Source organism: Triturus cristatus, chromosome 3_1, assembly GCF_964204655.1.
Source record: "Triturus cristatus chromosome 3_1, aTriCri1.1, whole genome shotgun sequence".
NCBI lineage: Eukaryota > Metazoa > Chordata > Amphibia > Caudata > Salamandridae > Triturus > Triturus cristatus.
In genome coordinates this window covers 1173579427-1173606919 of record NC_140583.1, presented here as the reverse complement: position 1 = coordinate 1173606919, position 27493 = coordinate 1173579427, and positions in this window count along the sequence as shown.

Below are 27493 nucleotides of genomic sequence, written 5' to 3'. Positions count from 1 at the left end.
GAGAAGGGTATGACCAGACGTGGGTCCCGTGCTCAGTACGCCACTGGAGTCAAGCTATCCTGGCTGAAGAGGGGTGAAACTCTGAAACCGGTGCTAGGATGCTTGATTCCGGTCCAGGGAAGACATGGCTTGGCAGTTCGGGCTGGACTGTTCCCATGAGACACACAGTCAAGACTGATTTGCATATGGCCATGTCTGAACTGTGGTGGCGTGGTGAGCAAAATAAAAATGGATTAAACCCAGATCTGTGAATGGGGGTGAATGTTTTGCCAATGTGCAACATTCCGTCCATCATCTTGTGTGTTTTGCTTTTCGCCCTATGTGCGCAGGGTATGCCCAGACGTGGGTCCCATGCTCACTATGCCACTGGAGTCAAGCTATCCTGGCTGAAGAGGGGTGAAACCCCGAAACCGGTCCTAGGATGCTTGATTCCGGTCCAGGGAAGACATGGCTTGGCAGTTTGGGCTGGACTGTTCCCATGAGGCAGAGGGTCAAGACTGATTTGCATATGGCCATGTCTGAACTGGGGTGGCGTGGTGAGCAAAACAACAATGGCTTAAATCCAGATCCGTGACTGGGGGTGAATGTTTTGCCAATGTGCAACATTCCGTCCATCATCTTGTTTGTTTTGCTGTTCGCCCTATGTGAGAAGGGTATGCCCAGACGTGGGTCCCGTGCTCAGTACGCCCCTGGAGTCAAGCTATCCTGAATGAAGAGGGGTGAAACTCCAAAACCGGTCCTAGGATGCTTGATTCCGGTCCAGGGAAGACATGGCTTGGCAGTTCGGGCTGGACTTTTCACATGAGGCAGAGGGTCAAGACTGATTTGTATATGGCAATGTCTAAACTGGGGTGGCGTGGTGAGCAAAATAACAATGGCTTAAACCCAGATCTGTGACTGGGGGTGAATGTTTTGCCAATGTAAAACATTCCGTCCATCATCTTGTGTGTTTTAAGGTTCGCCCTATGTGGGAAGGGTATGCCCAGATGTGGGTCCCGTGCTCACTACGCCACTGGAGTCAAGCTATCTTGGCTGAAGAGGGGTGAAACCCCGAAACCGGTCCTAGGATGCTTGATTCCGGTCCAGGGAAGACATGGCTTGGCAGTTCGGGCTGGACTGTTCCCATGAGGCACAGGGTCAAGACTGATTTGTATATGGCCATGTCTGAACTGGGGTGGGGTGGTGAGCAAAATAACGATGGATTAAACCCAGATCTGTGACTGGGGTGAATAATTGCCAATGTGCAACATTCCGTCCATCATCTTGTGTGTTTTGCTGTTCGCCCTATGTGAGAAGGGTATGCCCAGATGTGGGTCCCGTGCTCACTACGCCACTGGAGTCAAGCTATCCTGGCTGAAGAGGGATGAAACTCCGAAACCGGTCCTAGGATGCTTGATTCCGGTCCAGGGAAGACATGGCTTGGCAGTTCTGGCTGGACATTTACCATGAGGCACAGGGTCAAGACTGATTTGCATATGGCCATGTCGGAACTGGGGTGGCGTGGTGAGCAAAATAACGAGGGATTAAACCCAGATCTGTGATTGGGGGTGAATGTTTTGCCAATGTTCAACATTCCGTCCATCATCTTATGTGTGTTGCTGTTCGCCCTCTGTGGGAAGGGTATGCCCAGACGCAGGTCCTGTGCTCACTACGCCACTGGAGTCAAGCTATCCTGGCTGAAGAGGGGTGAAACCCCGTAACCGGTCCTAGGATGCTTGATTCCGATCCAGGGAAGACATGGCTTGGCAGTTCAGGCTGGACTAATCCCATGAGGCACAGGGTCAAGACTGATTTGCATATGGCCCTGTCTGAACTGGGGTGGCGTGGTGAGCAAAATAACGATGGATTAAACCCAGATCTGTGACTGGGGGTGAATGTTTTGCCAATGTGCAACATTCCGTCCATCATCTTGTGTGTTTTGCTGTTCGTCCTATGTGGGAAGGGTATGCCCAGACGTGGGTCCCGTGCTCACTACGCCACTGGAGTCAAGCTATCCTGGCTGAAGAGGGGTGAAACCCCGAAACTGGTCCTAGGATGCTTGATTCCGGTCCAGGGAAGACATGGCTTGGCAGTTCGGTCTGGAATGTTCCCATGAGGCACAGGGTCAAGACTAATTTGCATATGGCCATGTCTGAACTGGGGTGGCGTGGTGAGCAAAATAACAATGGATTAAACCCAGATCTGTGACTGCGGGTGAATGTTTTGCCAATGTGCAACATTCCGTCCATCATCTTGTGTGTTTTGCTGTTCGCCCTATGTGGGAAGGGCATGCCCAGACGTGGGTCCCGTGCTCACTACGCCACAGGAGTCAAGCTATCCTGGCGTAAGAGGGGTGAAACCCCGAATCCGGTCCTAGGATGCTTGATTCCTGTCCAGGGAAGACATGGCTTGGCAGTTCTGGCTGGACTTTTCCCATGAGGCACAGGGTCAAGACTGATTTGCATATGGCCATGTCTGAACTGGGGTGGCGTGGTGAGCAAAATAACGATGGATTAAACCCAGATCTGTGACTGGGGGTGAATGTTTTGCCAATGTGCTACATTCCGTCCATCATCTTGTGTGTTTTGATGTTCGCCCTATATGGGAAGGGCATGCCCAGATGTGGGTCCCGTGCTCACTATGCCACAGGAGTCAAGCTATCCTGGCTGAAGAGGGGTGAAACCCCGAAACCGGTCCTAGGATGCTTGATTCCTGTCCAGGGAAGACATGGCTTGGCAGTTCTGGCTGGACTTTTCCCATGAGGCACAGGGTCAAGACTGATTTGCATATGGCCATGTCTGAACTGGGGTGGTGTGGTGAGCAAAATAACGATGGATTAAACCCAGATCTGTGACTGGGGGTGAATGTTTTTCCAATGTGCTACATTCCGTCCATCATCTTGTGTGTTTTGATGTGCGCCCTATGTGAGAAGGGTATGCCCAGACGTGGGTACCGTGCTCAATACGCCACTGGAGTCAAGCTATCCTGGCTGAAGAGGGGTGAAACTACGAAACGGGTCCTAGGATAGTTGATTCCGGTCCAGGGAAGACATAGCTTGGCAGTTCTGGCTGGACTTTTCCCATGAGGCACAGGGTCCAGACTGATTTGCATATGGCCATGTCTGAACTGGGGTGGCGTGGTGAGCAAAATAACGATGGATTAAACCCAGATCTGTGACTGGGGGTGAATGTTTTGCCAATGTGCAACATTCCGTCCATCATCATGTATGTTTTGCTGTTCGCCCTATGTGGGAAGGGTATGCCCAGACGTGGGTCCCGTGCTCACTACGCCACTGGAGTCAAGCTATCCTGGCTGGAGAGGGGTGAAACCCCGAAACCGGTCCTAGGATGCTTGATTCAGGTCCAGGGAAGACATGGCTTGGCAGTTCGGGCTGGAGTTTTCCCATGGGGCACAGGGTCAAGACTGATTTGCATATGGCCATTTCTGAACTGGGGTGGCGTGGTGAGCAAAATAACGATGGATTAAACCCAGATCTGTGACTGGGGGTGAATGTTTTTCCAATGTGCTACATTCCGTCCATCATCTTGTGTGTTTTGATGTTCGCCCTATGTGAGAAGGGTATGCCCAGACGTGGGTACCGTGCTCAATACGCCACTGGAGTCAAGCTATCCTGGCTGAAGAGGGGTGAAACTACGAAACGGGTCCTAGGATGGTTGATTCCGGTCCAGGGAAGACATGGCTTGGCAGTTCTGGCTGGACTTTTCCCATGAGGCACAGGGTCCAGACTGATTTGCATATGGCCATGTCTGAACTGGGGTGGCGTGGTGAGCAAAATAGCGATGGATTAAACCCAGATCTGTGACTGGGGGTGAATGTTTTGCCAATGTGCAACATTCCGTCCATCATCATGTATGTTTTGCTGTTCGCCCTATGTGGGAAGGGTATGCCCAGACGTGGGTCCCGTGCTCACTACGCCACTGGAGTCAAGCTATCCTGGCTGGAGAGGGGTGAAACCCCACAACCGGTCCTAGGATGCTGATTACGGTCCAGGGAAGACATGGCTTTGCAATTCGGGCTGGACTGTTCCCATGAGGCACAGGGTCAAGACTGATTTGCATATGGCCCTGTCTGAACTGGGGTGGCGTGGTGAGCAAAATAACGATGGATTAAACCCAGATCTGTGAGTGGGGGTGAATGTTTTGCCAATGTGCAACATTCCGTCCATCATCTTGTGTGTTTTGCTGTTCGCCCTATGTGAGAAGGGTATGCACAGACGTGGGTCCCGTGCTCAGTACGCCCCTGGAGTCAAGCTATACTGGCTGAAGAGGGGTGAAACTCCAAAACCGGTCCTAGGATGCTTGATTCCGGTCCAGGGAAGACATGGCTTGGCAGTTCGGGCTGGACTTTTCACATGAGGCAGAGGGTCAAGACTGATTTGCATATGGCCATGTCTGAACTGGGGTGGCTTGGTGAGCAAAATAACAATGGCTTAAACCCAGATCTGTGACTGGGGGTGAATGTTTTGCCAATGTGCAACACTCCGTCCATCATCTTGTGTGTTTTTAGGTTCGCCATATGTGGGAAGGGTATGCCCAGACGTGGGTCCCGTGCTCACTACGCCACTGGATTCAAGCTATCTTGGCTGAAGAGGGGTGAAACCCCGAAACCGGGCCTAGGATGCTTGATTCCGGTCCAGGGAAGACATGGCTTGGCAGTTCGGTCTGGACTGTTCCCATGAGGCACAGGGTCAAGACTGATTTGTATATGGCCATGTCTGAACTGGGGTGGGGTGGTGAGCAAAATAACGATGGATTAAACCCAGATCTGTGACTGGGGGTGAATGTTTTGCCAATGTGCAACATTCCGTCCATCATCTTGTGTGTTTTGCTGTTCGCCCTATGTGAGAAGGGTATGCCCAGACGTGGGTCCCGTGCTCACTACGCCACTGGAGTCAAGCTATCCTGGCTGAAGAGGGGTGGAACTCCGAAACCGGTCCTAGGATGCTTGATTCCGGTCCAGGGAAGACATGGCTTGGCAGTTCTGGCTGGACTTTTCCCATGAGGCACAGGGTCAAGACTGATTTGCATATGGCCATGTCTGAACTGGGGTGGCATGGTGAGCAAAATAACCATGGATTATACCCAGATCTGTGACTGGGGGTGAATGTTTTGCCAATGTGCAACATTCCGTCCATCATCTTGTATGTTTTGCTGCTCGCCCTATGTGGGAATGGTATGCCCAGATGTGGGTCCCGTGCATACTACGCCACTGGAGTCAAGCTATCCTGGCTGAAGAGGGGTGAAACCCCGAAACCGGTCCTAGGATGCTTGAATCCGGTCCAGGGAAGACATGGCTTGGCAGTTCAGGCTGGACTTTTCCCATGGGGCACAGGGTCAAGACTGATTAGCATATGGCCATGTCTGAACTGGGGTGGCGTGGTGAGCAAAATAACGATGGATTAAACCCAGATCTGTGACTGGGGGTGAATGTTTTGCCAATGTGCAACATTCTGTCCATCATCTTGTGTGTTTTGCTGTTCGCCCTATGTGAGAAGGGTATGCCCAGACGTGGGTCCTGTGCTCACTACGCCACTGGAGTCAAGCTATCCTGGCTGAAGAGGGGTGGAACTCCGAAACCGGTCCTAGGATGCTTGATTCCGGTCCAGGGAAGACATGGCTTGGCAGTTCTGGCTGGACTTTTCCCATGAGGCACAGGGTCAAGACTGATTTGCATATGGCCATATCTGAACTGGGGTGGCATGGTGAGCAAAATAACCATGGATTAAACCCAGATCTGTGACTGGGGGTGAATGTTTTGCCAATGTGCAACATTCCGTCCATCATCTTGTATGTTTTGCTCTTCGCCCTATGTGGGAAGGGTATGCCCAGATGTGGGTCCCGTGCTCACTACGCCACTGGAGTCAAGCTATCCTGGCTGAAGAGGGGTGAAACCCCGAAACCGGTCCTAGGATGCTTGATTCCGGTCCAGGGAAGACATGGCTTGGCAGTTCGGGCTGGACTTTTCCCATGGGGCACAGGGTCAAGACTGATTTGCATATGGCCATTTCTGAACTGGGGTGGCGTGGTGAGCAAAATAACGATGGATTAAACCCAGATCTGTGACTGGGGGTGAATGTTTTGCCAATGTGCTACATTCCGTCCATCATCTTGTGTGTTTTGATTTTCGCCCTATGTGAGAAGGGTATGCCCAGACGTGGGTACCGTGCTCAATACGCCACTGGAGTCAAGCTATCCTGGCTGAAGTGGGGTGAAACTACAAAACGGGTCCTAGGATGGTTGATTCCGGTCCAGGGAAGACATGGCTTGGCAGTTCTGGCTGGACTTTTCCCATGAGGCACAGGGTCCAGACTGATTTGCATATGGCCATGTCTGAACTGGGGTGGCGTGGTGAGCAAAATAGCGATGGATTAAACCCAGATCTGTGACTGGGGGTGAATGTTTTGCCAATGTGCAACATTCCGTCCATCATCATGTATGTTTTGCTGTTCGCCCTATGTGGGAAGGGTATGCCCAGACGTGGGTCCCGTGCTCACTACGCCACTGGAGTCAAATATCCTGGCTGGAGAGTGGTGAAACCCCAAAACCGGTCCTAGGATGCTTGATTACGGTCCAGGGAAGACATGGCTTGGAAATTCGGGCTGGACTGTTCCCGTGAGGCACAGGGTCAAGACTGATTTGATTATGGCCCTGTCTGAACTGGGGTGGCGTGGTGAGCAAAATAACGATGGATTAAACCCAGATCTGTGAGTGGGGGTGAATGTTTTGCCAATGTGCAACATTCCGTCCATCATCCTGTGTGTTTTGCTGTTCGCCCTATGTGAGAAGGGTATGCCCAGACGTGGGTCCCGTGCTCAGTACGCCCCTGGAGTCAAGCTATACTGGCTGAAGAGGGGTGAAACTCCAAAACCGGTCCTAGGATGCTTGATTCCGGTCCAGGGAAGACATGGCTTGGCAGTTCTGGCTGGACTTTTCCCATGAGGCACAGGGTCAAGACTGATTTGCATATGGCCATGTCTGAACTGGGGTGGCATGGTGAGCAAAATAACCATGGATTAAACCCAGATCTGTGACTGGGGGTGAATGTTTTGCCAATGTGCAACATTCCGTCCATCATCTTGTATGTTTTGCTCTTCGCCCTATGTGGGAAGGGTATGCCAAGATGTGGGTCCCGTGCTCACTACGCCACTGGAGTCAAGCTATCCTGGCTGAAGAGGGGTGAAACCCCGAAACCGGTCCTAGGATGCTTGATTCCGGTCCAGGGAAGACATGGCTTGGCAGTTCGGGCTGGACTTTTCCCATGGGGCACAGGGTCAAGACTGATTTGCATATGGCCATTTCTGAACTGGGGTGGCGTGGTGAGCAAAATAACGATGGATTAAACCCAGATCTGTGACTGGGGGTGAATGTTTTGCCAATGTGCAACATTCCGTCCATCATCTTGTATGTTTTGCTGTTCGCCCTATGTGGGAAGGGTGTGCCCAGACGTGTGTCCCGTTCTCACTACGCCACTGGAGTCAAGCGATCCTGGCTGAAAAGAGGTGAAACCCCGAAACCGGTCCTAGGATGCTTGATTCCGGTCCAGGGAAGACATGGCTTGGCAGTTCGGTCCGGAATGTTCCCATGAGGCACAGGGTCAAGACTGATTTGCATATGGCCATGTCTGAACTGGGGTGGCGTGGTGAGCAAAATAACAAAGGCTTAAACCCAGATCTGTGACTGGGGGTGAATGTTTTGCCAATGTGCAACATTCCGTCCATCATCTTGTGTGTTTTAAGGTTCGCCCTATGTGGGAAGGGTATGCCCAGACGTGGGTCCCGTGCTCACTACGCCACTGGAGTCAAGCTATCTTGGCTGAAGAGGGGTGAAACCCCCAAACCGGTCCTAGGATGCTTGATTCCCGTCCAGGGAAGACATGGCTTGGCAGTTCGGGCTGGACTGTTCCCATGAGGCACAGGGTCAAGACTGATTTGTGTATGGCCATGTCTGAACTGGGGTGGGGTGGTGAGCAAAATAACGATGGATTAAACCCAGATCTGTGACTGGGGTGAATGTTTTGCCAATGTGCAACATTCCGTCCATCATCTTGTGTGTTTTGCTGTTCGCCCTATGTGAGAAGGGTATGCCCAAACGTGGGTCCCGTGCTCAGTACGCCACTGGAGTCAAGCTATCCTGGCTGAAGAGGGGTGAAACTCTGAAACCGGTGCTAGGATGCTTGATTCCGGTCCAGGGAAGACATGGCTTGGCAGTTCGGGCTGGACTGTTCCCATGAGACACACAGTCAAGACTGATTTGCATATGGCCATGTCTGAACTGTGGTGGCGTGGTGAGCAAAATAACAATGGCTTAAACCCAGATCTGTGACTGGGGGTGAATGTTTTGCCAATGTGCAACATTCCGTCCATCATCTTGTGTGTTTTAAGGTTCGCCCTATGTGGGAAGGGTATGCCCAGATGTGGGTCCCGTGCTCACTACGCCACTGGAGTCAAGCTATCTTGGCTGAAGAGGGGTGAAACCCCGAAACCGGTCCTAGGATGCTTGATTCCGGTCCAGGGAAGACATGGCTTGGCAGTTCGGGCTGGACTGTTCCCATGAGGCACAGGGTCAAGACTGATTTGTATATGGCCATGTCTGAACTGGGGTGGGGTGGTGAGCAAAATAACGATGGATTAAACCCAGATCTGTGACTGGGGTAAATAATTGCCAATGTGCAACATTCCGTCCATCATCTTGTGTGTTTTGCTGTTCGCCCTATGTGAGAAGGGTATGCCCAGATGTGGGTCCCGTGCTCACTACGCCACTGGAGTCAAGCTATCCTGGCTGAAGAGGGATGAAACTCCGAAACCGGTCCTGGGATGCTTGATTCCGGTCCAGGGAAGACATGGCTTGGCAGTTCTGGCTGGACATTTACCATGAGGCACAGGGTCAAGACTGATTTGCATATGGCCATGTCGGAACTGGGGTGGCGTGGTGAGCAAAATAACGATGGATTAAACCCAGATCTGTGATTGGGGGTGAATGTTTTGCCAATGTGCAACATTCCGTCCATCATCTTATGTGTGTTGCTGTTCGCCCTCTGTGGGAAGGGTATGCCCAGACGCAGGTCCCGTGCTCACTACGCCACTGGAGTCAAGCTATCCTGGCTGAAGAGGGGTGAAACCCCGAAACCGGTCCTAGGATGCTTGATTCCGATCCAGGGAAGACATGGCTTGGCAGTTCAGGCTGGACTAATCCCATGAGGCACAGGGTCAAGACTGATTTGCATATGGCCCTGTCTGAACTGGGGTGGCGTGGTGAGCAGAAAACCGATGGATTAAACCCAGATCTGTGACTGGGGGTGAATGTTTTGCCAATGTGCAACATTCCGTCCATCATCTTGTGTGTTTTGCTGTTCGTCCTATGTGGGAAGGGTATGCCCAGACGTGGGTCCCGTGCTCACTACGCCACTGGAGTCAAGCTATCCTGGCTGAAGAGGGGTGAAACCCCGAAACTGGTCCTAGGATGCTTGATTCCGGTCCAGGGAAGACATGGCTTGGCAGTTCGGTCTGGAATGTTCCCATGAGGCACAGGGTCAAGACTAATTTGCATATGGCCATGTCTGAACTGGGGTGGCGTGGTGAGCAAAATAACAATGGATTAAACCCAGATCTGTGACTGCGGGTGAATGTTTTGCCAATGTGCAACATTCCGTCCATCATCTTGTGTGTTTTGCTGTTCGCCCTATGTGGGAAGGGCATGCCCAGACGTGGGTCCCGTGCTCACTATGCCACAGGAGTCAAGCTATCCTGGCTGAAGAGGGGTGAAACCCCGAATCCGGTCCTAGGATGCTTGATTCCTGTCCAGGGAAGACATGGCTTGGCAGTTCTGGCTGGACTTTTCCCATGAGGCACAGGGTCAAGACTGATTTGCATATGGCCATGTCTGAACTGGGGTGGCGTGGTGAGCAAAATAACGATGGATTAAACCCAGATCTGTGACTGGGGGTGAATGTTTTGCCAATGTGCTACATTCCGTCCATCATCTTGTGTGTTTTGATGTTCGCCCTATATGGGAAGGGCATGCCCAGATGTGGGTCCCGTGCTCACTATGCCACAGGAATCAAGCTATCCTGGCTGAAGAGGGGTGAAACCCCGAAACCGGTCCTAGGATGCTTGATTCCTGTCCAGGGAAGACATGGCTTGGCAGTTCTGGCTGGACTTTTCCCATGAGGCACAGGGTCAAGACTGATTTGCATATGGCCATGTCTGAACTGGGGTGGTGAGCAAAATAACGATGGATTAAACCCAGATCTGTGACTGGGGGTGAATGTTTTGCCAATGTGCTACAGTCCGTCCATCATCTTGTGTGTTTTGATGTTCACCCTTTGTGAGAAGGGTATGCCCAGACGTGGGTACCGTGCTCAATACGCCACTGGAGTCAAGCTATCCTGGCTGAAGAGGGGTGAAACTACGAAACGGGTCCTAGGATAGTTGATTCTGGTCCAGGGAAGACATAGCTTGGCAGTTCTGGCTGGACTTTTCCCATGAGGCACAGGGTCCAGACTGATTTGCATATGGCCATGTCTGAACTGGGGTGGCGTGGTGAGCAAAATAACGATGGATTAAACCCAGATCTGTGACTGGGGGTGAATGTTTTGCCAATGTGCAACATCCCGTCCATCATCATGTATGTTTTGCTGTTCGCCCTATGTGGGAAGGGTATGCCCAGACGTCGGTCCCGTTCTCACTACGCCACTGGAGTCAAGCTATCCTGGCTGAAGAGAGGTGAAACCCCGAAACCGGTCCTAGGATGCTTGATTCCGGTCCAGGGAAGACATGGCTTGGCAATTCGGGCTGGACTGTTCCCATGAGGCACAGGGTCAAGACTGATTTGCATATGGCCATGTCTGAACTGGGGTGGAGTGGTGAGCAAAATAACGATGGATTAAACCCAGATCTGTGACTGGGGTGAATGTTTTGCAAATGTGCAACATTCCGTCCATCATCTTGTGTGTTTTGCTGTTCGCCCTATGTGAGAAGGGTATGCCCAGACGTGGGTCCCGTGCTCAGTACGCCACTGGAGTCAAGCTATCCTGGCTGAAGAGGGGTGAAACTCTGAAACCGGTGCTAGGATGCTTGATTCCGGTCCAGTGAAGACATGGCTTGGCAGTTCGGGCTGGACTTTTCCCATGAGGCACAGGGTCAAGACTGATTTGCATATGGCCATGTCTGAACTGGGGTGGTGTGGTGAGCAAAATAACAATGGATTAAACCCAGATCTGTGACTGGGGGTGAATGTTTTGCCAATGTGCAACATTCCGTCCATCATCTTGTGTGTTTTGCTGTTCGCCCTATGTGGGAAGGGTATGCCCAGATGTGGGTCTCATGCTCACTACATCACTGGAGTCAAGCTATCCTGGCTGAAGAAGGGTGAAACCCCGAAACCAGTCCTAGGATGCTTGATTCCAGTCCAGGGAAGACATGGCTTGGCAGTTCGGGCTGTACTGTTCCCATGAGACACACAGTCAAGACTGATTTGCATATGGCCATGTCTGAACTGTGGTGGCGTGGTGAGCAAAATAACAATGGATTAAACCCAGATCTGTGACTGGGGGTGAATGTTTTGCCAATGTGCAACATTCCGTTCATCATCTTGTGTGTTTTACTGTTCGCCCTATGTGCGCAGGGTATGCCCAGACGTGGGTCCCATGCTCACTATGCCACTGGAGTCAAGCTATCCTGGCTGAAGAGGGGTGAAACCCCGAAACCGGTCCTAGGATGCTTGATTCCGGTCCAGGGAAGACATGGCTTGGCGGTTCGGGCTGGACTGTTCCCATGAGGCACAGGGTCAAGACTGATTTGTATCTGGCCATGTCTGAACTGGGGTGGCGTGGTGAGCAAAATAACGATGGCATAAACCCAGATCTGTGACTGGGGTGAATGTTTTGCCAATGTGCAACATTCCGTCCATCATCTTGTGTGTTTTGCTGTTCGCCCTATGTGAGAAGGGTATGCCCATACGTGGGTCCCGTGCTCACTACGCCACTGGAGTCAAGCTATCCTGGCTGAAGAGGGGTGAAACTCCGAAACCGGTCCTAGGATGCTTGATTCCGGTCCAGGGAAGACATGGCTTGGCAGTTCTGGCTGGACTTTTCCCATGAGGCACAGGGTCAAGACTGATTTGCATATGGCCATGTCTGAACTGGGGTGGCGTGGTGAGCAAAATAACGATGGATTAAACCCAGATCTGTGACTGGGGGTGAATGCTTTGCCACTGTGCAACATTCCGTCCATCATCATGTATGTTTTGCTGTTCGCCCTATGTGGGAAGGGTATGCCCAGACGTGGGTCCCGTGCTCACTCCGCCACTGGAGTCAAGCTATCCTGGCTGGAGAGGGGTGAAACCCCGAAACCGGTCCTAGGATGCTTGATTACGGTCCAGGGAAGATATGGCTTGGCAATTCGGGCTGGACTGTTCCCATGAGGCACAGGGTCAAGACTGATTTGCAGAGGGCCCTGTCTGAACTGGGGTGGCGTGGTGAGCAAAATAACGATAGATTAAACCCAGATCAGTGAGTGGGGGTGAATGTTTTTCCAATGTGCAACATTCCGTCCATCATCTTGTGTGTTTTGCTGTTCGCCCTATGTGAGAAGGGTATGCCCAGACGTGGGTCCCGTGCTCAGTACGCCCCTGGAGTCAAGCTATCCTGAATGAAGAGGGGTGAAACTCCAAAACCGGTCCTAGGATGCTTGATTCCGGTCCAGGGAAGACATGGCTTGGCAGTTCGGGCTGGACTTTTCACATGAGGCAGAGGGTCAAGACTGATTTGCATATGGCAATGTCTGAACTGGGGTGGCGTGGTGAACAAAATAACAATGGCTTAAACCCAGATCTGTGACTGGGGGTGAATGTTTTGCCAATGTGCAACATTCCGTCCATCATCTTGTGTGTTTTAAGGTTCGCCCTATGTGGGAAGGGTATGCCCAGACGTGGGTCCCGTGCTCACTACGCCACAGGAGTCAAGCTATCTTGGCTGAAGAGGGGTGAAACCCCGAAACCGGTCCTAGGATGCTTGATTCCGGTCCAGGGAAGACATGGCTTGGCAGTTCAGGCTGGACTTTTCCCATGGGGCACAGGGTCAAGACTGATTTGCATATGGCCATTTCTGAACTGGGGTGGCGTGGTGAGCAAAAAACCATGGATTAAACCCAGATCTGTGACTGGGGGTGAATGTTTTGCCACTGTGCAACATTCCGTCCATCATCATGTATGTTTTGCTGTTCGCCCTATGTGGGAAGGGTATGCCCAGACGTGGGTCCCGTGCTCACTCCGCCACTGGAGTCAAGCTATCCTGGCTGGAGAGGGGTGAAACCCCGAAACCGGTCCTAGGATGCTTGATTACGGTCCAGGGAAGATATGGCTTGGCAATTCGGGCTGGACTGTTCCCATGAGGCACAGGGTCAAGACTGATTTGCAGAGGGCCCTGTCTGAACTGGGGTGGCGTGGTGAGCAAAATAACGATGGATTAAACCCAGATCAGTGAGTGGGGGTGAATGTTTTTCCAATGTGCAACATTCCGTCCATCATCTTGTGTGTTTTGCTGTTCGCCCTATGTGAGAAGGGTATGCCCAGACGTGGGTCCCGTGCTCAGTACGCCCCTGGAGTCAAGCTATCCTGAATGAAGAGGGGTGAAACTCCAAAACCGGTCCTAGGATGCTTGATTCCGGTCCAGGGAAGACATTGCTTGGCAGTTCGGGCTGGACTTTTCACATGAGGCAGAGGGTCAAGACTGATTTGCATATGGCAATGTCTGAACTGGGGTGGCGTGGTGAACAAAATAACAATGGCTTAAACCCAGATCTGTGACTGGGGGTGAATGTTTTGCCAATGTGCAACATTCCGTCCATCATCTTGTGTGTTTTAAGGTTCGCCCTATGTGGGAAGGGTATGCCCAGACGTGGGTCCCGTGCTCACTACGCCACAGGAGTCAAGCTATCTTGGCTGAAGAGGGGTGAAACCCCGAAACCGGTCCTAGGATGCTTGATTCCGGTCCAGGGAAGACATGGCTTGGCAGTTCAGGCTGGACTTTTCCCATGGGGCACAGGGTCAAGACTGATTTGCATATGGCCATTTCTGAACTGGGGTGGCGTGGTGAGCAAAAAACCATGGATTAAACCCAGATCTGTGACTGGGGGTGAATGTTTTGCCAATATGCAACATTCCGTCCATCATCTTGTATGTTTTGCTGTTCGCCCTATGTGGGAAGGGTTTGCCCAGACGTGGGTCCCGTTCTCACTACGCCACTGGAGTCAAGCTATCCTGGCTGAAGAGAGGTGAAACCCCGAAACCGGTCCTAGGATGCTTGATTCCGGTCCAGGGAAGACATGGCTTGGCAGTTCGGTCCGGAATGTTCCCATGAGGCACAGGGTCAAGACTGATTTGCATATGGCCATGTCTGAACTGGGGTGGCGTGGTGAGCAAAATAACAATGGATTAAACCCAGATCTGTGACTGGGGGTGAATGTTTTGCCAATGTGCAACATTCCGTCCATCATCTTGTGTGTTTTGATGTTCGCCCTATGTGAGAAGGGTATGCCCAGACGTGGGTCCCGTGCTCACTACGCCACTGGAGTCAAGCTATCCTGGCTGAAGAGGGGTGAAACTACGAAACCGGTCCTAGGATGCTTGATTCCGGTCCAGGGAAGACATGGCTTGGTAGTTCTGGCTGGACTTTTCCCATGAGGCACAGGGTCAAGACTGATTTGCATATGGCCATGTCTGAACTGGGGTGGCGTGGTGAGCAAAATAATGATGGATTAAACCCAGATCTGTGACTGGGGGTGAATGTTTTGCCAATGTGCAACATTCCGTCCATCATCTGGTGTGTTTTGTGGTTCGCCCTATGTGAGAAGGGTATGCCCAGACATGGGTCCCGTGCTCACTACGCCACTGGAGTCAAGCTATCTTGGCTGAAGAGGGGTGAAACCCTGAAACCGGTCCTAGGATGCTTGATTCCGGTCCAGGGAAGACATGGCTTGGCAGTTCGGGCTGGACTGTTCCCATGAGGCACAGGTTCAAGACTGATTTGTATATGGCCATGTCTGAACTGGGGTGGGGTGGTGAGCAAAATAACGATGGATTAAACCCAGATCTGTGACTGGGGGTGAATGTTTTGCCAATGTGCAACATTCCGCCCATCATCTTGTGTGTTTTGCTGTTCGCCCTATGTGAGAAGGGTATGCCCAGACATGAGTCCCGTGCTCACTACGCCACTGGAGTCAAGCTATCCTGGCTGAAGAGGGGTGAAACCCCGAAACCGGTCCTAGGATGCTTGATTCCGGTCCAGGGAAGACATGGCTTGGCAGTTCGGGCTGGACTTTTCCCATGAGACACAGGGTCAAGACTGATTTGCATATGGCCATTTCTGAACTGGGGTGTCGTGGTGAGCAAAATAACGATGGATTAAACCCATATCTGTGACTGGGGGGGAATGTTTTGCCAATGTGCAACATTCCGTCCATCATCTTGTATGTTTTGCTGTTCGCCCTATGTGGGAAGGGTATGCCCAGACGTGGGTCCCGTTCTCACTACGCGACTGGAGTCAAGCTATCCTGGCTGAAGAGGGGTGAAACTCTGAAACCGGTGCTAGGATGCTTGATTCCGGTCCAGTGAAGACATGGCTTGGCAGTTCGGGCTGGACTTTTCCCATGAGGCACAGGGTCAAGACTGATTTGCATATGGCCATGTCTGAACTGGGGTGGTGTGGTGAGCAAAATAACAATGGATTAAACCCAGATCTGTGACTGGGGGTGAATGTTTTGCCAATGTGCAACATTCCGTCCATCATCTTGTGTGTTTTGCTGTTCGCCCTATGTGGGAAGGGTATGCCCAGATATGGGTCCCATGCTCACTACATCACTGGAGTCAAGCTATCCTGGCTGAAGAGGGGTGAAACCCCGAAACCGGTCCTAGGATGCTTGATTCCATTCCAGGGAAGACATGACTTGGCAGTTCGGGCTGGACTTTCCCCATGGGGCACAGGGTCAAGACTGATTTGCATATGGCCATTTCTGAACTGGGGTGGGGTGGTGAGCAAAATAACGATGGATTAAACCCAGATCTGTGACTGGGGGTGAATGTTTTGCCAATGTGCAACATTCCGTCCATCATCTTGTATGTTTTGCTGTTCGCCCTATGTGGGAAGGGTATGCCCAGACGTGGGTCCCGTTCTCACTACGCCACTGGAGTCAAGCTATCCTGGCTGAAGAGAGGTGAAACCCCGAAACCGGTCCTAGGATGCTTGATTCCGGTCCAGGGAAGACATGGCTTGGCAGTTCGGTCCGGAATGTTCCCATGACGCACAGGGTCAAGACTGATTTGCATATGGCCCTGTCTGAACTGGGGTGGCGTGGTGAGCAAAATAACGATGGATTAAACCCAGATCTGTGAGTGGGGGTGAATGTTTTGCCAATGTGCAACATTCCGTCCATCATCTTGTGTGTTTTGCTGTTCGCCCTATGTGAGAAGGGTATGCCCAGACGTGGGTCCCGTGCTCAGTACGCCCCTGGAGTCAAGTTATCCTGGCTGAAGAAGGGGTGAAACTCCAAAACCGGTCCTAGGATGCTTGATTCCGGTCCAGGGAAGACATGGCTTGGCAGTTCGGGCTGGACGTTTCACATGAGGCAGAGGGTCAAGACTGATTGGCATATGGCCATGTCTGAACTGGGGTGGCGTGGTGAGCAAAATAACAATGGCTTAAACCCAGATCTGTGACTGGGGGTGAATGTTTTGCCAATGTGCAACATTCCGTCCATCATCTTGTGTGTTTTGTGGTTCGCCCTATGTGGGAAGGGTATGCCCAGATGTGGGTCCCGTGCTCACTACGCCACTGGAGTCAAGCTATCCCGGCTGAAGAGGGGTGAAACCCCGAAACCGGTCCTAGGATGCTTGATTCCGGTCCAGGGGAGACATGGCTTAGCGGTTCGGGCTGGACTGTTCCCATGAGGCACAGGGTCAAGACTGATTTGTATATGGCCATGTCTGAACTGGGGTGGCGTGGTGAGCAAAATAACAATGGATTAAACCCAGATCTGTGACTGAGGTGAATGTTTTGCCAATGTGCAACATTCCGTCCATCATCTTGTGTGTTTTGCTGTTCGCCCTATGTGAGAAGGGTATGCCCAGATGTGGGTCCCGTGTTCACTACGCCACTGGAGTCAAGCTATCCTGGCTGAAGAGGGATGAAATTCCGAAACCGGTCCTAGGATGCTTGATTCCGGTCCAGGGAAGACATGGCTTGGCAGTTCTGGCTGGACTTTTCCCATGAGGCACAGGGTCAAGACTGATTTGCATATGGCCATGTCGGAAGTGGGGTGGCGTGGTGAGCAAAATAACAATGGATTAAACCCAGATCTGTGATTGGGGGTGAATGTTTTGCCAATGTGCAACATTCCGTCCATCATCTTATGTGTTTTGCTGTTCGCCCTATGTGAGAAGGGTATGCCCAGACATGGGTCCCGTGCTCACTACGCCACTGGAGTCAAGCTATCCTGGCTGAAGAGGGGTGAAACCCCGAAACCGGTCCTAGGATGCTTGATTCCGATCCAGGGAAGACATGGCTTGGCAGTTCAGGCTGGACTAATCCCATGAGGCACAGGGTCAAGACTGATTTGCATATGGCCCTGTCTGAACTGGGGTGGCGTGGTGAGCAAAATAACGATGGATTAAACCCAGATCTGTGACTGGGGGTGAATGTATTGCCAATGTGCAACATTCCGTCCATCATCTTGTGTGTTTTGCTGTTCGTCCTATGTGGGAAGGGTATGCCCAGACGTGGGTCCCGTGCTCACTACGCCACTGGAGTCAAGGTATCCCGGCTGAAGAGGGGTGAAACCCCGAAACCAGTCCTAGGATGCTTGATTCCGGTCCAGGGAAGACATGGCTTAGCGGTTCGGGCTGGACTATTCCCATGAGGCACAGGGTCAAGACTGATTTGTATATGGCCATGTCTGAACTGGGGTAGCGTGGTGAGCAAAATAACGATGGATTAAACCCAGATCTGTGACTGAGGTGAATGTTTTGCCAATGTGCAACATTTCGTCCATCATCTTGTGTGTTTTGCTGTTCGCCCTATGTGAGAAGGGTATGCCCAGATGTGGGTCCCGTGCTCACTACGCCACTGGAGTCAAGCTATCCTGGCTGAAGAGGGATGAAACTCCGAAACCGGTCCTAGGATGCTTGATTCCGGTCCAGGGAAGACATGGCTTGGCAGTTCTGGCTGGACTTTTCCCATGAGGCACAGGGTCAAGACTGATTTGCATATGGCCATGTCGGAACTGGGGTGGCGTGGTGAGCAAAATAACGATGGATTAAATCCAGATCTGTGATTGGGGGTGAATGTTTTGCCAATGTGCAACATTCCGTCCATCATCTTATGTGTTTTGCTGTTCGCTATATGTGGGAAGGGTATGCCCAGACGTGGGTCCCGTGCTCACTACGCCACTGGAGTCAAGCTATCCTGGCTGAAGAGGGGTGAAACCCCGAAACCGGTCCTAGGATGCTTGATTCCGATCCAGGGAAGACATGGCTTGGCAGTTCAGGCTGGACTAATCCCATGAGGCACAGGGTCAAGACTGATTTGCATATGGCCCTGTCTGAACTGGAGTGGCGTGGTGACCAAAATAACGATGGATTAAACCCAGATCTGTGACTGGGGGTGAATGTTTTGCCAATGTGCAACATTCCGTCCATCATCTTGTGTGTTTTGCTGTTCGTCCTATGTGGGGAGGGTATGCCCAGACGTGGGTCCCGTGCTCACTACACCACTGGAGTCAAGCTATCCTGGCTGAAGAGGGGTGAAACCCCGAAACCGGTCCTAGGATGCTTGATTCCGGTCCAGGGAAGACATGGCTTGGCAGTTCGGTCTGGAATGTTCCCATGAGGCACAGGGTCAAGACTGATTTGCATATGGCCATGTCTGAACTGGGGTGGCGTGGTGAGCAAAATAACAATGGATTAAACCCAGATCTGGAATGCGGGTGAATGTTTGGCCAATGTGCAACATTCCATCTATCATCTTGTGTGTTTTGCTGTTCGCCCTATGTGGGAAGGGCATGCCCAGACGTGGGTCCCGTGCTCACTACGCCACAGGAGTCAAGCTATCCTGGCTGAAGAGGGGTGAAACCCCGAAACCGGTCCTGGGATGCTTGATTCCTGTCCAGGGAAGACATGGCTTGGCAGTTCTGGCTGGACTTTTCCCATGAGGCACAGGGTCAAGACTGATTTGCATATGGCCATGTCTGAACTGGGGTGGCGTGGTGAGCAAAATAACGATGGATTAAACCCAGATCTGTGACTGGGGGTGAATGTTTTGCCAATGTGCTAGATTCTGTCCATCATCTAGTGTGTTTTGATGTTCGCCCTATGTGGGAAGGGCATGCCCAGACGTGGGTCCCGTGCTCACTACGCCACAGGAGTCAAGCTATCCTGGCTGAAGAGGGGTGAAACCCCGAAACCGGTCCTAGGATGCTTGATTCCTGTCCAGGGAAGACATGGCTTGGCAGTTCTGGCTGGACTTTTCCCATGAGGCACAGGGTCAAGACTGATTTGCATATGGCCATGTCTGAACTGGGGTGGCGTGGTGAGCAAAATAACGATGGATTAAACCCAGATCTGTGACTGGGGGTGAATGTTTTGCCAATGTGCTACATTCCATCCATCATCTTGTGTGTTTTGATGTTCGCCCTATGTGAGAAGGGTATGCCCAGACGTGGGTACCGTGCTCAATACGCCACTGGAGTCAAGCTATCCTGGCTGAAGAGGAGTTAAACTACGAAACGGGTCCTAGGATGGTTGATTCCGGTCCAGGGAAGACATGGCTTGGCAGTTCTGGCTGGACTTTTCCCATGAGGCACAGGGTCCAGACTGATTTGCATATGGCCATGTCTGAACTGGGGTGGTGTGGTGAGCAAAATAACGATGGATTAAACCCAGATCTGTGATTGGGGTGAATGTTTTGCCAATGTGCAACATTCCGTCCATCATCTTATGTGTTTTGCTGTTCGCCCTATGTGAGAAGGGTATGCCCAGACATGGGTCCCGTGCTCACTACGCCACTGGAGTCAAGCTATCCTGGCTGAAGAGGGGTGAAATCCCGAAACCGGTCCTAGGATGCTTGATTCCGATCCAGGGAAGACATGGCTTGGCAGTTCAGGCTGGACTAATCCCATGAGGCACAGGGTCAAGACTGATTTGCATATGGCCCTGTCTGAACTGGGGTGGCGTGGTGAGCAAAATAACGATGGATTAAACCCAGATCTGTGACTGGGGGTGAATATTTTGCCAATGTGCAACATTCCGTCCATGATCTTGTGTGTTTTGCTGTTCGTCCTATGTGGGAAGGGTATGCCCAGACGTGGGTCCCGTGCTCACTACGCCACTGGAGTCAAGCTATCCCGGCTGAAGAGGGGTGAAACCCCGAAACCAGTCCTAGGATGCTTGATTCCGGTCCAGGGAAGACATGGCTTAGCGGTTCGGGCTGCACTGTTCCCATGAGGCACAGGGTCAAGACTGATATGTATATGGCCATGTCTGAACTGGGGTGGCGTGGTGAGCAAAATAACGATGGATTAAACCCAGATCTGTGACTGAGTTGAATGTTTTGCCAATGTGCAACATTCCGTCCATCATCTTGTGTGTTTTGCTGTTCGCCCTATGTGAGAAGGGTATGCCCAGATGTGGGTCCCGTGCTCACTACGCCACTGGAGTCAAGCTATCCTGGCTGAAGAGGGATGAAACTCCGAAACCGGTCCTAGGATGCTTGATTCCTGTCCAGGGAAGACATGGCTTGGCAGTTCTGGCTGGACTTTTCCCATGAGGCACAGGGTCAAGACTGATTTGCATATGGCCATGTCGGAACTGGGGTGGCGTGGTGAGCAAAATAACGATGGATTAAATCCAGATCTGTGATTGGGGGTGAATGTTTTGCCAATGTGCAACATTCCGTCCATCATCTTATGTGTTTTGCTGTTCCACCTATGTGGGAAGGGTATGCCCAGACGTGGGTCCCGTGCTCACTACGCCACTGGAGTCAAGCTATCCTGGCTGAAGAGGGGTGAAACCCCGAAACCGGTCCTAGGATGCTTGATTCCGATCCAGGGAAGACATGGCTTGGCAGTTCAGGCTGGACTAATCCCATGAGGCACAGGGTCAAGACTGATTTGCATATGGCCCTGTCTGAACTGGGGTGGCGTGGTGAGCAAAATAACGATGGATTAAACCCAGATCTGTGACTGGGGGTGAATGTTTTGCCAATGTGCAACATTCCGTCCATCATCTTATGTGTTTTGCTGTTCGTCCTATGTGGGAAGGGTGTGCCCAGACGTGGGTCACGTGCTCACTACACCACTGGAGTCAAGCTATCCTGGCTGAAGAGGGGTGAAACCCCGAAACCGGTCCTAGGATGCTTGATTCCGGTCCAGGGAAGACATGGCTTGGCAGTTCGGTCTGGAATGTTCCCATGAGGCACAGGGTCAAGACTGATTTGCATATGGCCATGTCTGAACTGGGGTGGCGTGGTGAGAAAAATAACAATGGATTAAACCCAGATCTGTGACTGCGGGTGAATGTTTTGCGAATGTGCAACATTCCGTCCATCATCTTGTGTATTTTGCTGTTCGCCCTATGTGGGAAGGGCATGCCCAGACGTGGGTCCCGTGCTCACTACGCCACAGGAGTCAAGCTATCCTGGCTGAAGAGGGATGAAACCCCGAAACCGGTCCTGGGATGCTTGATTCCTGTCCAGGGAAGACATGGCTTGGCAGTTCTGGCTGGACTTTTCCCATGAGGCATAGGGTCAAGACTGATTTGCATATGGCCATGTCTGAACTGGGGTGGCGTGGTGAGCAAAATAACAATGGATTAAACCCAGATCTGTGACTGGGGGTGAATGTTTTGCCAATGTGCTAGATTCCGTCCATCATCTTGTGTGTTTTGATGTTCGCCCTCTGTGGGAAGGGCATGCCCAGATGTGGGTCCCGTGCTCACTACGCCACAGGAGTCAAGCTATCCTGGCTGAAGAGGGGTGAAACCCCGAAACCGGTCCTAGGATGCTGGATTCCTGTCCAGGGAAGACATGGCTTGGCAGTTCTGGCTGGACTTTTCCCATGAGGCACAGGGTCCAGACTGATTTGCATATGGCCATGTCTGAACTGGGGTGGCGTGGTGAGCAAAATAACGATGGATTAAACCCAGATCTGTGACTGGGGGTGAATGTTTTGCCAATGTGCTACATTCCGTCCATCATCTTGTGTGTTTTGATGTTCGCCCTATGTGAGAAGGGTATGCCCAGACGTGGGTACCGTGCTCAATACGCCACTGGAGTCAAGCTATCCTGGCTGAAGAGGAGTGAAACTATGAAACGGGTCCTAGGATGTTTGATTCCGGTCCAGGGAAGACATGGCTTGGCAGTTCTGGCTGGACTTTTCCCATGAGGCACAGGGTCCAGACTGATTTGCATATGGCCATGTCTGAACTGGTGTGGTGAGCAAAATAACGATGGATTAAACCCAGATCTGTGACTGGGGGTGAATGTTTTGCCAATGTGCAACATTCCTACCATCATCATGTATGTTTTGCTGTTCGCCCTATGTGGGAAGGGTATGCCCAGACGTGGGACCCGTGCTCACTACGCCACTGGAGTCAAGCTATCCTGGCTGGAGAGGGGTGAAACCCCGAAACCGGTCCTAGGATGCTTGATTACGGTCCAGGGAAGACATGGCTTGGCAATTCGGGCTGGACTGTTCCCATGAGGCACAGGGTCAAGACTGATTTGCATATGGCCCTGTCTGAACTGGGGAGGCGTGGTGAGCAAAATAACGATGGATTAAACCCAGATCTGTGAGTGGGGGTGAATGTTTTGCCAATGTGCAACATTCCGTCCATCATCTTGTGTGTTTTGCTGTTCGCCCTATGTGAGAAGGGTATGCCCAGACGTGGGTCCCATGCTCAGTACGCCCCTGGAGTCAAGCTATCCTGGCTGAAGAGAGGTGAAACCCCGAAACCGGTCCTAGGATGCTTGATTCCGGTCCAGGGAAGACATGGCTTGGCAGTTCGGTCCGGAATGTTCCCATGACGCACAGGGTCAAGACTGATTTGCATATGGCCCTGTCTGAACTGGGGTGGCGTGGTGAGCAAAATAACGATGGATTAAACCCAGATCTGTGAGTGGGGGTGAATGTTTTGCCAATGTGCAACATTCCGTCCATCATCTTGTGTGTTTTGCTGTTCGCCCTATGTGAGAAGGGTATGCCCAGACGTGGGTCCCGTGCTCAGTACGCCCCTGGAGTCAAGTTATCCTGGCTGAAGAAGGGGTGAAACTCCAAAACCGGTCCTAGGATGCTTGATTCCGGTCCAGGGAAGACATGGCTTGGCAGTTCGGGCTGGACGTTTCACATGAGGCAGAGGGTCAAGACTGATTGGCATATGGCCATGTCTGAACTGGGGTGGCGTGGTGAGCAAAATAACAATGGCTTAAACCCAGATCTGTGACTGGGGGTGAATGTTTTGCCAATGTGCAACATTCCGTCCATCATCTTGTGTGTTTTGTGGTTCGCCCTATGTGGGAAGGGTATGCCCAGATGTGGGTCCCGTGCTCACTACGCCACTGGAGTCAAGCTATCCCGGCTGAAGAGGGGTGAAACCCCGAAACCGGTCCTAGGATGCTTGATTCCGGTCCAGGGGAGACATGGCTTAGCGGTTCGGGCTGGACTGTTCCCATGAGGCACAGGGTCAAGACTGATTTGTATATGGCCATGTCTGAACTGGGGTGGCGTGGTGAGCAAAATAACAATGGATTAAACCCAGATCTGTGACTGAGGTGAATGTTTTGCCAATGTGCAACATTCCGTCCATCATCTTGTGTGTTTTGCTGTTCGCCCTATGTGAGAAGGGTATGCCCAGATGTGGGTCCCGTGTTCACTACGCCACTGGAGTCAAGCTATCCTGGCTGAAGAGGGATGAAATTCCGAAACCGGTCCTAGGATGCTTGATTCCGGTCCAGGGAAGACATGGCTTGGCAGTTCTGGCTGGACTTTTCCCATGAGGCACAGGGTCAAGACTGATTTGCATATGGCCATGTCGGAAGTGGGGTGGCGTGGTGAGCAAAATAACAATGGATTAAACCCAGATCTGTGATTGGGGGTGAATGTTTTGCCAATGTGCAACATTCCGTCCATCATCTTATGTGTTTTGCTGTTCGCCCTATGTGAGAAGGGTATGCCCAGACATGGGTTCCGTGCTCACTACGCCACTGGAGTCAAGCTATCCTGGCTGAAGAAGGGTGAAACCCCGAAACCGGTCCTAGGATGCTTGATTCCGATCCAGGGAAGACATGGCTTGGCAGTTCAGGCTGGACTAATCCCATGAGGCACAGGGTCAAGACTGATTTGCATATGGCCCTGTCTGAACTGGGGTGGCGTGGTGAGCAAAATACCGATGGATTAAACCCAGATCTGTGACTGGGGGTGAATGTATTGCCAATGTGCAACATTCCGTCCATCATCTTGTGTGTTTTGCTGTTCGTCCTATGTGGGAAGGGTATGCCCAGACGTGGGTCCCGTGCTCACTACGCCACTGGAGTCAAGGTATCCCGGCTGAAGAGGGGTGAAACCCCGAAACCAGTCCTAGGATGCTTGATTCCGGTCCAGGGAAGACATGGCTTAGCGGTTCGGGCTGGACTATTCCCATGAGGCACAGGGTCAAGACTGATTTGTATATGGCCATGTCTGAACTGGGGTAGCGTGGTGAGCAAAATAACGATGGATTAAACCCAGATCTGTGACTGAGGTGAATGTTTTGCCAATGTGCAACATTTCGTCCATCATCTTGTGTGTTTTGCTGTTCGCCCTATGTGAGAAGGGTATGCCCAGATGTGGGTCCCGTGCTCACTACGCCACTGGAGTCAAGCTATCCTGGCTGAAGAGGGATGAAACTCCGAAACCGGTCCTAGGATGCTTGATTCCGGTCCAGGGAAGACATGGCTTGGCAGTTCTGGCTGGACTTTTCCCATGAGGCACAGGGTCAAGACTGATTTGCATATGGCCATGTCGGAACTGGGGTGGCGTGGTGAGCAAAATAACGATGGATTAAATCCAGATCTGTGATTGGGGGTGAATGTTTTGCCAATGTGCAACATTCCGTCCATCATCTTATGTGTTTTGCTGTTCGCTATATGTGGGAAGGGTATGCCCAGACGTGGGTCCCGTGCTCACTACGCCACTGGAGTCAAGCTATCCTGGCTGAAGAGGGGTGAAACCCCGAAACCGGTCCTAGGATGCTTGATTCCGATCCAGGGAAGACATGGCTTAGCGGTTCGGGCTGCACTGTTCCCATGAGGCACAGGGTCAAGACTGATTTGTATATGGCCATGTCTGAACTGGGGTGGCGTGGTGAGCAAAATAACGATGGATTAAACCCAGATCTGTGACTGAGTTGAATGTTTTGCCAATGTCCAACATTCCGTCCATCATCTTGTGTGTTTTGCTGTTCGCCCTATGTGAGAAGGGTATGCCCAGATGTGGGTCCCGTGCTCACTACGCCACTGGAGTCAAGCTATCCTGGCTGAAGAGGGATGAAACTCCGAAACCGGTCCTAGGATGCTTGATTCCTGTCCAGGGAAGACATGGCTTGGCAGTTCTGGCTGGACTTTTCCCATGAGGCACAGGGTCAAGACTGATTTGCATATGGCCATGTCGGAACTGGGGTGGCGTGGTGAGCAAAATAACGATGGATTAAATCCAGATCTGTGATTGGGGGTGAATGTTTTGCCAATGTGCAACATTCCGTCCATCATCTTATGTGTTTTGCTGTTCCACCTATGTGGGAAGGGTATGCCCAGACGTGGGTCCCGTGCTCACTACGCCACTGGAGTCAAGCTATCCTGGCTGAAGAGGGGTGAAACCCCGAAACCGGTCCTAGGATGCTTGATTCCGATCCAGGGAAGACATGGCTTGGCAGTTCAGGCTGGACTAATCCCATGAGGCACAGGGTCAAGACTGATTTGCATATGGCCCTGTCTGAACTGGGGTGGCGTGGTGAGCAAAATAACTATGGATTAAACCCAGATCTGTGACTGGGGGTGAATGTTTTGCCAATGTGCAACATTCCGTCCATCATCTTGTGTGTTTTGCTGTTCGTCCTATGTGGGAAGGGTGTGCCCAGACGTGGGTCACGTGCTCACTACACCACTGGAGTCAAGCTATCCTGGCTGAAGAGGGGTGAAACCCCGAAACCGGTCCTAGGATGCTTGATTCCGGTCCAGGGAAGACATGGCTTGGCAGTTCGGTCTGGAATGTTCCCATGAGGCACAGGGTCAAGACTGATTTGCATATGGCCATGTCTGAACTGGGGTGGCGTGGTGAGAAAAATAACAATGGATTAAACCCAGATCTGTGACTGCGGGTGAATGTTTTGCGAATGTGCAACATTCCGTCCATCATCTTGTGTATTTTGCTGTTCGCCCTATGTGGGAAGGGCATGCCCAGACGTGGGTCCCGTGCTCACTACGCCACAGGAGTCAAGCTATCCTGGCTGAAGAGGGATGAAACCCCGAAACCGGTCCTGGGATGCTTGATTCCTGTCCAGGGAAGACATGGCTTGGCAGTTCTGGCTGGACTTTTCCCATGAGGCACAGGGTCAAGACTGATTTGCATATGGCCATGTCTGAACTGGGGTGGCGTGGTGAGCAAAATAACAATGGATTAAACCCAGATCTGTGACTGGGGGTGAATGTTTTGCCAATGTGCTAGATTCCGTCCATCATCTTGTGTGTTTTGATGTTCGCCCTCTGTGGGAAGGGCATGCCCAGACGTGGGTCCCGTGCTCACTACGCCACAGGAGTCAAGCTATCCTGGCTGAAGAGGGGTGAAACCCCGAAACCGGTCCTAGGATGCTGGATTCCTGTCCAGGGAAGACATGGCTTGGCAGTTCTGGCTGGACTTTTCCCATGAGGCACAGGGTCCAGACTGATTTGCATATGGCCATGTCTGAACTGGGGTGGCGTGGTGAGCAAAATAACGATGGATTAAACCCAGATCTGTGACTGGGGGTGAATGTTTTGCCAATGTGCTACATTCCGTCCATCATCTTGTGTGTTTTGATGTTCGCCCTATGTGAGAAGGGTATGCCCAGACGTGGGTACCGTGCTCAATACGCCACTGGAGTCAAGCTATCCTGGCTGAAGAGGAGTGAAACTATGAAACGGGTCCTAGGATGTTTGATTCCGGTCCAGGGAAGACATGGCTTGGCAGTTCTGGCTGGACTTTTCCCATGAGGCACAGGGTCCAGACTGATTTGCATATGGCCATGTCTGAACTGGTGTGGTGTGGTGAGCAAAATAACGATGGATTAAACCCAGATCTGTGACTGGGGGTGAATGTTTTGCCAATGTGCAACATTCCTACCATCATCATGTATGTTTTGCTGTTCGCCCTATGTGGGAAGGGTATGCCCAGACGTGGGACCCGTGCTCACTACGCCACTGGAGTCAAGCTATCCTGGCT